Source organism: Arachis ipaensis, chromosome B8 (assembly GCF_059453495.1).
Source record: "Arachis ipaensis isolate K30076 ecotype BB chromosome B8, ASM5945349v1, whole genome shotgun sequence".
In the NCBI taxonomy this organism is placed as follows: domain Eukaryota; kingdom Viridiplantae; phylum Streptophyta; class Magnoliopsida; order Fabales; family Fabaceae; genus Arachis; species Arachis ipaensis.
The window spans coordinates 100,098,053-100,112,370 of NC_142443.1; the positions used below are offsets into that span (position 1 = coordinate 100,098,053).

At 41.2% G+C, this 14,318-nt stretch overlaps 2 pseudogenes; both read right to left on the reverse strand.

The window, feature by feature from the left end:
- Nucleotides 1–2,109: 2,109 nt before the first annotated feature.
- Nucleotides 2,110–3,346, reverse strand: LOC148549002 (uncharacterized; annotated as a pseudogene).
- A 2,570-nt stretch (nt 3,347–5,916) lies between these two features.
- LOC148549003 (uncharacterized) lies at nt 5,917–11,273 on the reverse strand (annotated as a pseudogene).
- Between the last annotated feature and the right edge of the window lie 3,045 nt (nt 11,274–14,318).

Genomic DNA, 14,318 nt, shown 5'->3' on the forward strand with positions numbered 1-14,318 from the left:
GTCCAAAGCAAAAAGAGTGTGCTTAAGAGCTCTGGACACCTCTAATTGGGGACTTTAGCAAAGCTGAGTCACAATCTGAAAAGGTTCACCCAGTTATGTGTCTGTGGCATTTATGTATCCGGTGGTGATACTGGAAAACAAAATGCTTAGGGTCACGGCCAAGACTCATAAAGTAAATATGTTCAAGAATCAACATACTGAACTAGGAGAATCAATAACACTATCTGAATTCTGAGTTCCTATAGATGCCAATCATTCTGAACTTCAAGGGATAATATGAGATGCCAAAACTGTTCAGAAGCAAAAAGCTAATAGCCCCGCTCATCTAATTAAGACTAATATTCATAGATGTTTTTGGAATTCATTGTATATTCTCTTCTTTTTATCTTATTTGATTTTCAGTTGCTTGGGGACAACCAACATTTTAAGTTTGGTGTTGTGATGAGTGGATAATTTATACGCTTTGTGGCATTATTTTTACTATGTTTTTAGTATATTTTAGTTAGTTTCTATTATATTTTTATTAGTTTTTAAATAAAAACCACATTTCTGGACTTTACTATGAGTTTGTGTGTTTTTCTGTGATTTCAGGTATTTTCTGGCTGAAATTGAGGGACTTGAGCAAAAATCTGATTCAGAGGCTGAAAAAGGACTGCAGATGCTGTTGGATTCTGACCTCCCTGCACTCGAAGTGGATTTTTTGGAGCTATAGAAGTCCAATTGGCGCGCTCTTCATTGCGTTGAAAAGTAGACATCTTGGGCTTTCCAGCAATATATAATAGTTCATACTTTACCCAAGATTTGATGGCCCAAACCGGCATTCCAAATCACCATAGAAATTCTAGCGTCAAAACGCCAGAACTGGCATAAAAGCTGGAGTTAAACGCCCAAACTGGCACAAAAGCTGGCATTTTACTCCAAGAAAAGTCTCTACACATGAAAGCTTTAATGCTCAGCCCAAGCACACACCAAGTGGGCCCGAAAGAAGATTTCTGCATTAATTACTTATTTCTGTAACCCTAGGCTACTAGTTTTCTATAAATAAGACTTTTACACACTTTTACATCTTTTGAACTTATATGTTCACGTTTGAGGCTGGCCTCATGGCCATGCCTAGACCTTGTTCTTATGTATTTTCAATGGTGGAGTTTCTACACACCATAGATTAAGGTGTGGAGCTCTGCTGCTCTTCATGAATTAATGCAAAGTACTACTATTTTCTATTCAATTCATGCCTACTTCTTCTCTAAGATATACACTCGTTATTCAACTTGATGAATGTGATGATCCGTGACACTCATCATCATTCTCACCTATGAACGCATACCTGACAACCACCTCCGTTCTACATGCAAACAAGCTTGAATGTGTATCTCTTGGGTTTCTAATCTAAGATTAAAACCTTCGTGGTATAGGCTAGAACTATTGGCGGCCATTCCTGAGATCCGGAAAGTCTAAACCTTGTCTGTGGTATTCCGAGTAGGATCTGGGAAGGGATGACTATGACGAGCTTCAAACTCGCGAGTGTTGGGCGTAGTGACAGACGCAAAAGGATCAATAGATCCTATTCCAACATGATCGAGAACAAACAGGTGATTAGCCATGCGGTGACAGTGCATTTGAACCATTTTTACTGAGAGGACGGGAAGTAGCCATTGACAACGGTGATGCCCAACATAAAGCTTGCCATGGAAAGGAGTATGAATGATTGGATGAAGGCAATAGGAAATCAGAAGTTGAGGAGGAACAAAGCATCTTCATACGCTTATCTGAAATTCCTACCAATAAATTACATAAGTATCTCTATCTTATTTTATGTTTTATTCATATTTTAATTATCAATTCTCCATAACCATTTGAATCCGCCTGACTGAGATTTACAAGATGACCATAGCTTGCTTCAAGCCGACAATCTCCGTGGGATCGACCCTTACTCACGTAAGGTTTATTACTTGGACGACCCAGTGCACTTGCTGGTTAGTTGTGCAGAGTTGTGACAAAGAGTTGAGATTACAATTGTGCGTACCATGATGTTGGCGCCATTGATGATCACAATTTTGTGCACCAGTTGTGCAGGTGCCTGTGGCTCTGTAGGATGCTCAGGCTGAGTCACCTCCTGCTGGGCCTCCTCCTGCTCATCCTCCTCTTCCTCAGAGTGCTCCGAGGGTATGTCAGGCTCAGAGCGAATGTCTGTATACCCCAAGTCACAATCAGCTTCAGATGTGCATAGCGTCGCTTGTTGTGACACTTAGACTGCTCATAACGTCGCAATAAGCGCTGTTCCATCCGATCTATGCGCTCAAAGAGGCGCTGCACAAGACGGTAGACCGGCTGTGATGCAGATGAAGGTGCTGATCGAGATGGTGCAGATGGTCCTGCTGTAGCTGAAGAAGTAGTCGGCTCAGTAGCTACTGCTATGGCTGCTCGGTCTCTGCGTCGGACTACTGGGCGGTCACCAAACCAGTCATCCCAAGGGATAACCTTCTCCTTACCATGAGCGGCTGGTGCCTCATCGCCCTGCTCCCAGGGTACCTCAGCCCGGTAAGCTAGCTGTGTGACCAAACAAGGGAATGGTAGGTTGCCTTTGATATTGGCCTAGTACATGTATCTCCTGATGAGTCATGGAAGGTACAGCTCCTTCCCCTCTAAGACACACCAAATCAGAAATACCATATTAGCCGGGACCTCAGTAGAGTGAGTACTGGGCATGACATAGGTGCATAGAATCTGCTGCCACAACTTGGATTTTTTCGTGAGATAGTCGAACTTAATGCCTCGCGAAGTCTCTTTCTTGCATCATTGCTCCCAAGGGGCATCAAGAAGGGCAACCGTACGATGCATTGTGTCCCAATCAAAACTCATGCATTTAATATCCCCCTCAGCCTGATGGAAGGCATCTTTATCACTGCTCTTAGGCTGAAAGTGGAAGATGTCCTCAATAGCCTCCTCTGTAATCAGAATCTGCCTGTCTCTAAGATGAACTGCATCAAGGGTCGCTCGGTAGAAATTGCTCCCGGACCCAAGACTCGTCCACTCACACTAGCTCTCTGTCCAGTAATACCCAGCCCCTCTCTGCAATCCCACGCTCAGTATACTGCTTCAGATCGGAGGGTACAGCTAGTTTCTTTTCCACAATGAGGTTCCGCTTATCAAAGTGAGGAAATCTGAGCTCACAGTATAGGTTGACAAACTTATATGAGTTGTTGGAAGGTATAACTTGGTCAGCCTTCTCCTTCTCATTAAGCTTCCGCTCAAATAAGCCTAAGGTCGCCGGCTCAGTGGATGGCTGTGACCTTTTCCTCTTATTGGAGGTGACCTTGGCTTTGCCTTTTCCTCTGTCAGACATCCTGAAAACAGAAATTAAAGGATACAGATTATTAAACAAAGCAGAGAAATAGAAAGGCAAACAATATGTAAGCAAAACAAATAGAAGATAGGCAATAGAGGAGTTAAAGCTAAAGCATGAAGTGAGTCACAAAAGCTGCAATTAACTTGGAAGGGAGTATAAACAGTATTCAAAATCAGTCAGAATTCACATTCTAATGAATTATGTATAAAGGAAATCACTTTCTTAGTCCTTAAGAAGCAACATTGTTATGCATCAAAAGAATAATTAAAAAGTCAGTTTAAAAAGGAAAATTAAAAGAAGGTTAAAAACCATTTAGTTAAAAGTTAAAAAGTTAGAAGAAAGGAAGTTGAATGTTAATAGCATAGCCAATATTGTTCTTAACCAAGATAGCATCCAAAATTATAAATGACAAGCAACTCACATTCATATAAGGCAATGCAAGTCATTGATAATGAAATATGTAAGGCACAAAGGCATAAAAGATAAATACAAGTCATCATCAATGTTTTTGATCACTCATGTGCAAAAATTGGTGGATTTGAATTGATTAAGTACTTATGTAACCGAAATTGAGTTGAAATTGAAAGTTTAAAATGGTTACAAAAGCAAAAAGGCACCAACAATTGCAACTTCAAAGAACCTCAAACAAGATAACACAAGATTAGGCCAAACAGAAAATTTATGAAACAACTTCAATGGTCAAGGAGAAGTTAAAATTGAAACAGGACCATGAAGAAGCAAAATTTGGAACCTAACTTGAAAAATTCAAACATAGAGGGAGTTCGAAATTCATTGGTCAGCAAGGTTCTAATTGACACAGAAATCCGTCAACTAGTTCCTTGATTCTATCATTCACAAATACACATGAAAAGGGAACCAAAGGAAATGCGGAAATGCTGACCGAATGAATCATGAATTGAACTTGGCCATAATAGAACGTATCAAGGTAAAACATCCGAAATTCAATTCACAATTGGAAATTAATAGCATAAGGATTTTAGAAAAATTCGGCAGCATTCCGGCAGTAAAGTGAGCGTTCCCGGATTAGTCAAATAACAAAATAAACGTAGTTCATATGAATTCAGATTACTCAATCATCATAAATCACAGTCAATTAATATGAAGTGAACATCAGCAAGCAAAGTAGCAACAACAGCAACATATAGCATACCCAAAAGAAATCAACATCATCATCACACAACAAAACAAATGAAAATCAACCATTCCAGACAGCATCAGTAGCAAAAACAGACCTAAATCCACTAACCAGAATCCTAAAACTACCTAACCACCTAGGATCAACTAAACATGCATTTCTAACTAACCTAATTGAGCAGAAATTAAGCAATGCTAACTATTCTACTTAAACAGAATGTAAACAGAATAGAGGAAGAACAGAGGAGAAACAGGGGAAACCTGGATGAAGACAGAAATGGAAATGGAAAGGATGGGGGAGCTAAAGGGGTGGAATAGAGCACAAGGCCACACCAGAGGTGGCGCTGACAGTGGTGGTTGAGGCAGAGCTGGCACTGGGAGCTGAGACAGGGGCTGTTATGTGCTTTTGATCATGAACAAAATCAAAGGGTGACAGAAATAAGGTGAATGGATGAGGGAGAGAGAGAAGGGAAAGTAATGATGGTAGGTGGTAGAGGCACCAATGGTGAAAGGCGGAGCTGGGGTCAGGGAGAAGGCGAAATGGCCGAGAAGGGAGATAGAGAGGGAAGAAGGAGAATAAGAAAGGAAAGGAAAGAGGGGTGGCCGGTGGCGGTTCGGGGTCGCCGGACTGGAGCGGTGATGTGAGGGTGATGGTAATGAGTGCTTCAATGGAGGGAAGTGGGGAAGAAGAGAAAGATACGTTGGAGGGAAGAGAAGAGAAAAGGTACGCGCATGAGGCTAGGGATCCTCGCGTCAGGGATTAGCTCATTTAAATCCACGCGTACGCGTGGGTTACGCTTGAGTGTGGAAGAGAGAAATAGGCATTGACGCGTACGCGTCAACGACGCGAACGTGTGAAAGGCGAGAAAGAAAGGTGAGGCGTACGCGTGATGCACACAAATGCGTGGCGAGCAATTGTGCTAAACGCATAGTTTTAGCACACTTTTCGCACAACTCTCTGTTCATTTTGACTGGGGCAGCATTTAGATACGACGCGTGTGCGTCGGTCACACCCACGCGTGAAAAACCAGAAATGCAGATGACACGTACACATCAGGGACGCATACGCGTGGGTTGAATTGTGCCTCTAGCACACCACCCGCACGATTCCATCACAACTCTCTGTTTGTTATATTTGAGAGCAAAATTGGCATCCACGCTCACGCGTCGCCCATGCGCACGCATGGGTTGCCGTTTTTTTTTAGTTAACTAACAAGCTACCAAAATAAATCCAAATATTGTTAAACTAGTAAAACCGCAACTTAAACTAAATAATTCTAACTAAAAATAAAAATTCAATTTATTACCAACATAAATAAAAGATAAAATTGGAAGAGTTTACCATGGTGAGGTGTCTCCCACCTAGCACTTTTAGTTAGAGTCCTTAAGTTGGACATTTGGTGAGCTCCTTGTCATGGTGGCTTGTGCTTGAACTCATCTTGAAACTCCCACCAACGCTTGGACTTCCATTAAGCTCCAATATTTCCAAGTGAATTTACCAAACCTTAATGACGCTCTTCGCAAGCTTTGAGCTCCCAAAGTTGATCCTCTTGTATGCCCGGATCCCAAATCTTGTTTCTACACCCGTCTTTAAGTGGATCATCATTGTTCCAACCGGGTGGCAAGCAATCTAAATTCTCAATGAAGTACCAAACTCTTCTCTTAGATCCAACCAATTGATCACTAGTCCAACCCTTGCATCTAGCTCTTGAAATCTCAACCTTAATGAGTCTTGATTTGCAACTCCAACCACTAAACATCCTTCTCTTATGCTAAATTCCACAAAGCTTCCTAAGTTGGCCATCCATTTTAAGCATACCATACTCAAGTGGGACAATAAAGCTAATAGAGATAAGTTTTACCCACTCAAATGAAGGAGTAGACAACAACCTAGGTAGAGAAGTCTCCAACTATCTTGACAAAGCGTATTCAACTCCTGTCCATCCTTTTGGAAGGACTTCTACTTCTATATAACTCTCAGACTCAATCAGAGAAGGGTCTTCATATTCAAGGAGTTCATTTGCGGATGTAGATTCATTACTAGGAAGACTTGATTCATGATCATCATCACCAAGGAAACTTGCTTCTTAATCTATTCCGTCCAATTCTTCATAGGCAATATACATTGGAGGTTATGCACTAACCTCTTCAACATCAATTTCAAGCTTGTTGGAGGAATACTCTACAATTCTAGATTCCCATGGAGGTTCAGCATCTCCTAAGTCCTCAACCACTTCTTCCGCCTAAAAAATTACAGCTTCCTCCAATTGTTCCAGTACAAAGTCACATTCCACATTCTCCACCGGAGTTTCTAGTGTCTCCTTCATGCTATGCTCTTCTATTGATTCTCCATCTGTAGCCATGGGGGTACTTTGAGTGTTGAAGCACAGAGAGGCTAAATTACCTACTACTTCGGTCAAGGTAGCTACAAACTCTAGTGTTGTCCTTTGCATCTCTCTTTGCTCTTGAAGAAGAACACTTAGAGTGTCATCCATTGGAGATTGGGGTGGATATGAAGGTTCATTACTTGGGAGGAAAAGTTCATGATAAGAGGGTGGTTCATCATGATAAGGATATGGCGGTTCAACACTCTCCATCTTTTCCACTTGTTGCACAACACACTTCAATCCCTTGTTCTCACATGGGTTGAACCTTTGATGGATGGTTGCTTAAAGTTGATCCAATGCTTCCTTGAGATGATCCTTTGACTCTCATTCCGCTTGGCTAACATAATTAGGATCATATGGCTCTTGGATTGATGGATATGGACATTCTCCTATGGAGGATTGTGGTGGAAAAGAAAATTCATCTTGTGGTTGAAAATTCGCATACATTGGAGGTGGTGTATATTGAGGTGGTGGTTTTTGGGAGTAATTGGGTTAGAATTAGGGTAGTTCTATGTATGGTTCATATGGTTCATAAGGTGGTTGGTATGGTGGATAAGGGTTAGGATCATTCGGAGGTGTTTGGCTGTAGGTGGCTTGTGAGTATGGTGGTTCAAAGCTATGTTGAGGAAGGGGTTCATAGGCATATGGTGGGGCTTATTGGTAACTACAAGGGGGTTCACTATATCCATTGTCTTGGTACGCACCTTGGAATGACTCTTGCTCATAGTAAGTTGGTGGAGGTTGTTGCCAAGAGGGTTGTCCATAAGCTTGAGGCTCCTCTCACCTTTGATTGTCCCATCCTTGATGCATGTTCTCATTATAATTTCCATTCCCTACAACAAAATTTGAACCAAACTCATAGCCAAAGGGGTGAGAATTCATAGTAGTGAATAAAAACAAAAGCGAATAAAAATAAGCAATAAAGTCCTAAAACTAACAAATAAGCAAAAGGAAAATATGTACAATAACCAATAATAAGGCACACGTTTGCAACTCCCCAGCAACGGCGCCAAAAATTGACTGAGGAAAAATGTCGGTAAAGATTTTCACAAAAATTACCACGTTGCAAGTATAGTCTAAACCGACAATTAAACCTCAATCAAAATTTAAATTGTTTGTCACTTAAGCAAACCCAATAAAATTAACTGAAGTATTAAACCTCGGGTCGTCTCTCAAGGAATTGCAAAGAAGTGTAGTTATTATTGGTTATGGGAAAGTATATTTTTGGGTTTTTAAATGTTGAATAAGGAATATAAATGACAAGGAAGTTAACTAACAATTAAGAAAAGTCCTAGCAAGGCTTGAGAATTGGAATTCCTATCCTCATTATCATATTCACTTGTGATGGTAATTGCCTTTTGCTCTCACTTAGTTAACCTCTAACAATTGAAGGTAAGTCAAGTGAGCAATTCAACTTGAGCTCACAAGTCCTAATCAAAGACTAGAGTTAGTGAAGCTCAAGCTAACTAGCAACTTTCAATCACCAACCAACAAGAGAGTTTTGATAACTCAAGTGTATCCAAATTATTCAATCCAAGCTAAGAACATAAAAAGCTAATTTAAAATCCAACCAAGCATTTTATCAAACACTTAGTGGGTACAAAATAAAAGCATAGAAAAATAATAAGAGAATGTAAAAACTAAAACCAACAATTGCAAGCATCAATGATAATAAATAAATGAAGGAGAAATAACATGAAATATCTCAAATTGCATTAAAAAGGAAATTGAATCTAACATGAAGAGTTCATAAATTAAATTGCAAAAATAAAAACATCAACAAGGAAAATTAAACTAAGATGCTAGAATAATAGAATGTAAAAGAAAACTAAATTAAAGTAAAGTAGAATTTTGAAATTGAGAAGAAACAAAGCTGAAAAACCTTAAACCTAGAGAGAGGGGAGAGCCTCTCTCTCTAGAAAACTACATCTAAAACCTAATAATTTTGAATGAAGTGTGGAATGAATGATCCCCCTCTCCAGCTCCACTCTGCAGCCTCTAAGCAGTGTTTTCGGGATTGGAACTGGGCCAAAAACAGCCCAAAAATCGCCCCCAACATCTTCTGTTTAATGCAGCACGTGACGCTCTGTCACGCGTACGCGCCAGTCACGCATACGCGTCGCTTGCACAAATTCCCGGTCACGCGTACGCGTCAGTAACGCGTACGCGTCGCTTGCACAAATTCCCGGTCACGCGTACGCGTCAGTAACGCGTACGCGTCGCTTGCCTTCTGCGCTGGTCATGCGTATGTGTCAGCCACACGTACGCGTCACTTGCCTTCTGCGCTGGTCATGTGTACGCATGGTCTATGCGTGCACGTCGCTGCCAGCATCTCAAAACTTCAACTTCTTGTGTTCCTTCCACTTTTGCATGCTTCCCTTCCATCCTCTAAGCCATTCCTACCCTGAAAAACCTGAAATCATTGATAAACCCATATTTTATGATATATTTTATGCTCAATTTAAGTGATTTATTCAATCCTTCACTCACTTATTCATGTTAACTGCATGGTTTTACTTTCCCTTCCTTATTATGTGATGTATGTGAAAAACATGTTTCCTATGCTTTAAAAATAATTATTTTAATTACCCTTTTATTACCATTCGATGCCGTGATTTGTGTGTTGAGTAGTTTCAGATCTTCTAAGGTAGGAATGACTTAAACGATGAAAAGAAAACATACAAAAATGGAAGGAAAGTATAAAATGGAGTTTTTGAAGAAGCTGGCAGCGACGCGAACGCATGGACGACGCGGCCGCATGCCTAGCGGGAAAAGGCAGCGACGCGAACGCGTGAATGACGCGATCGCGCGCCACGAGCAAAATGCAGATGACGCGGGCGCTTGATCGAAGCAAACGCGTGACAAGAAAAACTCCAAATGACGCGACCGCGTGACCCACGCGGACGCATGACCGAGGCCACGCACCAGAAATTACAGAAAACACTCCCAGCAATTTCTGAATCCCTTTTTGGCCCAAATCCAAGTCCAGAAGGCACAAATTAGAGGTTATGAAGTGGGAGAATGCATCCATTCAAAGGAGAGCCTCCAATAATTCACTTTTGATGATTTAGATGTAGTTTTTAGAGAGAGGTTCTCTCCTCTTTCTCTTAGGATTAGGATTTAGGATTTTTTCTTGCTTTCATGATTATCCCTTTTTATCAGGTTCAATTTTTCTTTTTATTATCTTCTCAATTTAATTTATGAACTTTTCTATGTTACAAATAATTATCTTAATTAATGTTATTTGAGGTATTTCAGTTTATGATTGCTCTCTTTTGTTTATGTTACTGTTACTTTCAATCTGAAGATATTTTTATTGAAGTAGATTTACTTTCCCCTTTTGGTCTTGGTTAAGAAATCAGTAACTTAGGAGTTATCAAACTCAATGTGATCGATAATTGTTATCTTTGCTAATTGAATTGAACTTCAATAATTCCAGTCCTTTCTTAGGAATTGACTAGAACCTGAAGATCAGACTAATTAATCCACTTGATCTTCCTTTGCTTTAGTAAAGGCTAACTAAGTGGGATTAAGATTCAATTCTCATCACCATTGATAAGGATAACTAGGAGAGGATTTCCAATTTCGTATACCTTGCCAAGAGTTTATTTTACAGTTATTTATTTATTTTATTTGCCATTTAAATTACTCATTCCTTATTTTCGAAGACCCCAATTTACAATCTTCATAACCAATAATAAGAACATACTTCCTGCAGTTCCTTGAGAAGACGACCCGAGGTTTAAATACTTTGGTTATCAATTTTAAAGGGGTTTGTTACTTGTGACAACCAAAACGTTTGTAAGAAAGGTTGATTGCTTGGTTTAGTGACTATACCTGCAACGAGAGTTTATTATAACTTCTAAACCATCAATCTTCAGTTCTTTAAAATGGCGCCGTTGCCGGGAAATTGCAAACGTGTGCCTTATTATTGGTTATTGTAAATATTTTATTTTGCCTGTTTATTTATTTTATTTTTGCTTTTTAATTTTTATTAGCTACTATGAATTCTCACCCCTCCCGCTTTGAGTTTGGTTCTAATATTGTTGAAAGAAGTGAAAGCTATAACAGGAATATGCATCAAGGTTAGAGAAATCAAAGATGGATGGAGCCAAGAGGATTTGATCAACCCTTTAGGCAACAACACCCTCCAAGATATCATGGACAAAGACCATTCTACAATGCATACCAAGCTAATAGATATGGTGGACATCCTTGAAACTACCAACAAGCTCCACCCTATGCTTATAGACCACCCTCTCAACGTAGCTTTGAACTGCCACACTCCCAAGCGCCTTTTCACCATTCACCACCATATGATCCTTATTTACCCCAATCCCAATCTGATTACTCTCAAACACCACCACTCCCCTATGTACCATGTCCACATCCATCACCTCCAGAATTACAGGTTCGCCTAAAGGAAACAGTAGATCAACTTCAAACAACCCTTCATCAACTGGAGCAAGCAATAACTCAATTATCTTCTAGACGTTCAAACATTCAAGGACCTTCCACAATCCCATGTGGACAATCTAATGAAGAGCGTAGCATGAAGGAGATACTAGAAACTCCAGTGGACAGAACAGAGCATGACTTCGTACTGAAACAAGTAGAGGAAGCTGTCATTATAGAAGAAGAAGAGTTGGTTGAAGACTTAGGAGACACTGAACTTCCATGGGAATCCAGAGTTGTGGAGAATTCTGTCAAGGACGTTACAATTGATGCTAAGGAGGATAGTGCACAACCCCCAAGGCAAATCTTTTATGAAGAATTAGACGGAATAATCCAAGAAGCAAGTTTCCTTGATGATGATAATCTCAAGTCAAGTTCTCCTAGTAATGAACTTGCATCCGCAGGTGAATTATTTGAGATCGAAGAATCTTCCCCAAGTGAATACGAAGACGATGCGGAGGTAGATTTCTTTCAACCTCCAGTTTATGACTTAAGTGATGAGGAAGACATAGAAGACTTTGATCAGGACATGGATGCATTTGAAGAATTTTGCAAAGAAGTAGAGAAATTCACAGAAGAGCACAAGGGAGTAGAGCTTACAGAACCACTGGAAACACCTCTCCCAAGGCCATTACCACCTAATACAAGCTTCAAGTGGGTACAATCCTTAACCTTTATCTTTACTTTTCCACTTGAATATGGTTTGCTTGAAACAGATGGCCAGCTTAGAGCTCTCTGCGGCTTTAAGAGTAAGAGGGAAATGGCTTGCACTCAGAGCTGGTACACAAGGTTCAATAAGGTTCCATGCTTCAACTCGAAGTACACGGATTGGCATCTTGATCAATCGAATGGATCACAGAAGACATTTGGTCATCTTGGTGAGAATACAATTTCTAAACCGCCCGGATGGAAAAATATAGATCAAGATGGAGGCGGATTTAAAAGAAAAGTTTGGTATCCTGGAATCTATTCTGACATTCGCCACCCCGGGAGCCTGAGAATCTGTTTGAAGCTGCTCAGAAGCTTTACATGCCTAGTTTGGGACCCCGGAGGCCGTTGGCATTCCAAGCATTGGTGGAAATTTCTGGATGAATTTAAGCATAAGCCACCATAACAGGAAGCTCATCCAATGTCGAACTTAAGGACTTTAACTAAAAGTGCTAGGTGGGAGACAACCCACCATGGTATGGTCGTTTCTTTTTCAGTTTTATTTCGTGTTATTTATTTTTATTCTTTTTCAAATTGAACCTGAATATTATTCATTAGCATTGCATACTGCATAATTGCATAATTGCATTTGAAAAAAAAAAAGAAGAAAAGGCGTGCGACGCGACCGCATCGCTCATGCGATCGCGTCAATTGCGTAAAACACTCCTCACGCATCTGTGTCATTCACGCGGCCGCGTGACCTGGAGATCGGCGTAAAGATCCAACGCCCAGAAAGTTGGGCTAGAATCGTGCGGCCGTTGTGCGTTTAGCACAAAACGACCCACGCGGTCGTGTCTATGACGCGATCGCATCACTTGCACAACACCCATCCCACGCGAAAGCGTGAGCGACGCGATCGCGTCGCGTGGATTGCACAACACACCAAAGGAGACAGAGAGTTGCGCTAAAATGACGCTGGAATTGTGCGTTTCGCCCAATTTCCAGCGACGCAGTCGCATGCCTCACGCGACCGCGTCATTCACCATTTTTTAAATTGCATGCGATCGCGCCACCCACGTGATCGCGTCAACCCCCATTCCACCCCAGCCACACGACCGTGTGCCCCACACGATCGCGTGGATTCAAATTCATTAACCCCCTCAGCCACGCGAAATCCTACCCATTCGTGCCCCCCAACCTCCTTCTCTTTCCTCTCTTCTCTGCAACCCTCCACCACCCAACCACCAATATCACTCCCTGCCACCACCTCCGACCGCCGCACCGCAACCACCCCCCAGACCCTACCGCAATGCCACCTCCCCCTCATTCTTCCTTCTTCTTCTTCCACCCCCTCCCCCTTCTTCCACCACCGCGGCCAACCACCGACCACCGCACCATCACCGCCGCGCCTCCGCGCCAGCCACCACCACCCTCACCCCCTCCCATCCTTCCTCCTTAACCCCTACCCCCATTACCCTACCCAAAACCCCCTGCCACCGAACAGCCGTTCACCGTTGCGCCAACCGCCTCAACCGTCGCGTCAGCCACCACCGCAACCACCCCCCAGCCATCTCTCTGCCCCACTTTCATTCATTCGCCTACCAGGTTCCGCCGAACGCCACTCTTCTTTTCTTTTGCAGTTATTTGAATTTTTTCCGTTTATGTTCATAATTAGGCTAGTTAGATATGCATGTTGTAGTGGATTCTAGGTGGTTAGGTAGCATAGGATGTGGTTAGTGGATTTAGGCCTGATTAATTGCGCTGTTCGTGCTACTTGTTTTATAATTTTTGCAATTCTGCTGTTGCTGTGATCTAAGTATTGTTCATATGATGTTCTTACTGTTCATGCTGCTATTACAACTGCTCTTTCATGTTCAAATTATTTATATCTTTTTGCAATTTCTTTTAATTCATATGAACTGTTCTGCTTGCTGTTTATTTTCCAGGACCATCCACTTTTAGCCAGAATGCTGCCCAAATTTCTGTAAACTATTATGATTTTCATTCATGTTTTGGTTTTGGCAATTTGAATTCTGCTTTACTCAGCTTTTACCAAACCAATTCATGTATGCACGGGCAAGCTTTCTTATTCTTTTCGATTTCCTGGTTAATAAATTGCCTTTTGGATGCTTCAATTCTACTTTTTGCTATTTCCATACCTATATGAATCTTCGTCTTCTTCCTTGTTTGAATATGAGTTGAATGTAGCTTCTAATTGCAAATTCTTGTTACTTAGAAAATGATCATCCTACCACTTACTCTAACCTTCTTTTTACTAACTCACTGATTTCAACTTCCTAACCTCTTTTTCATCCCTAACCAAC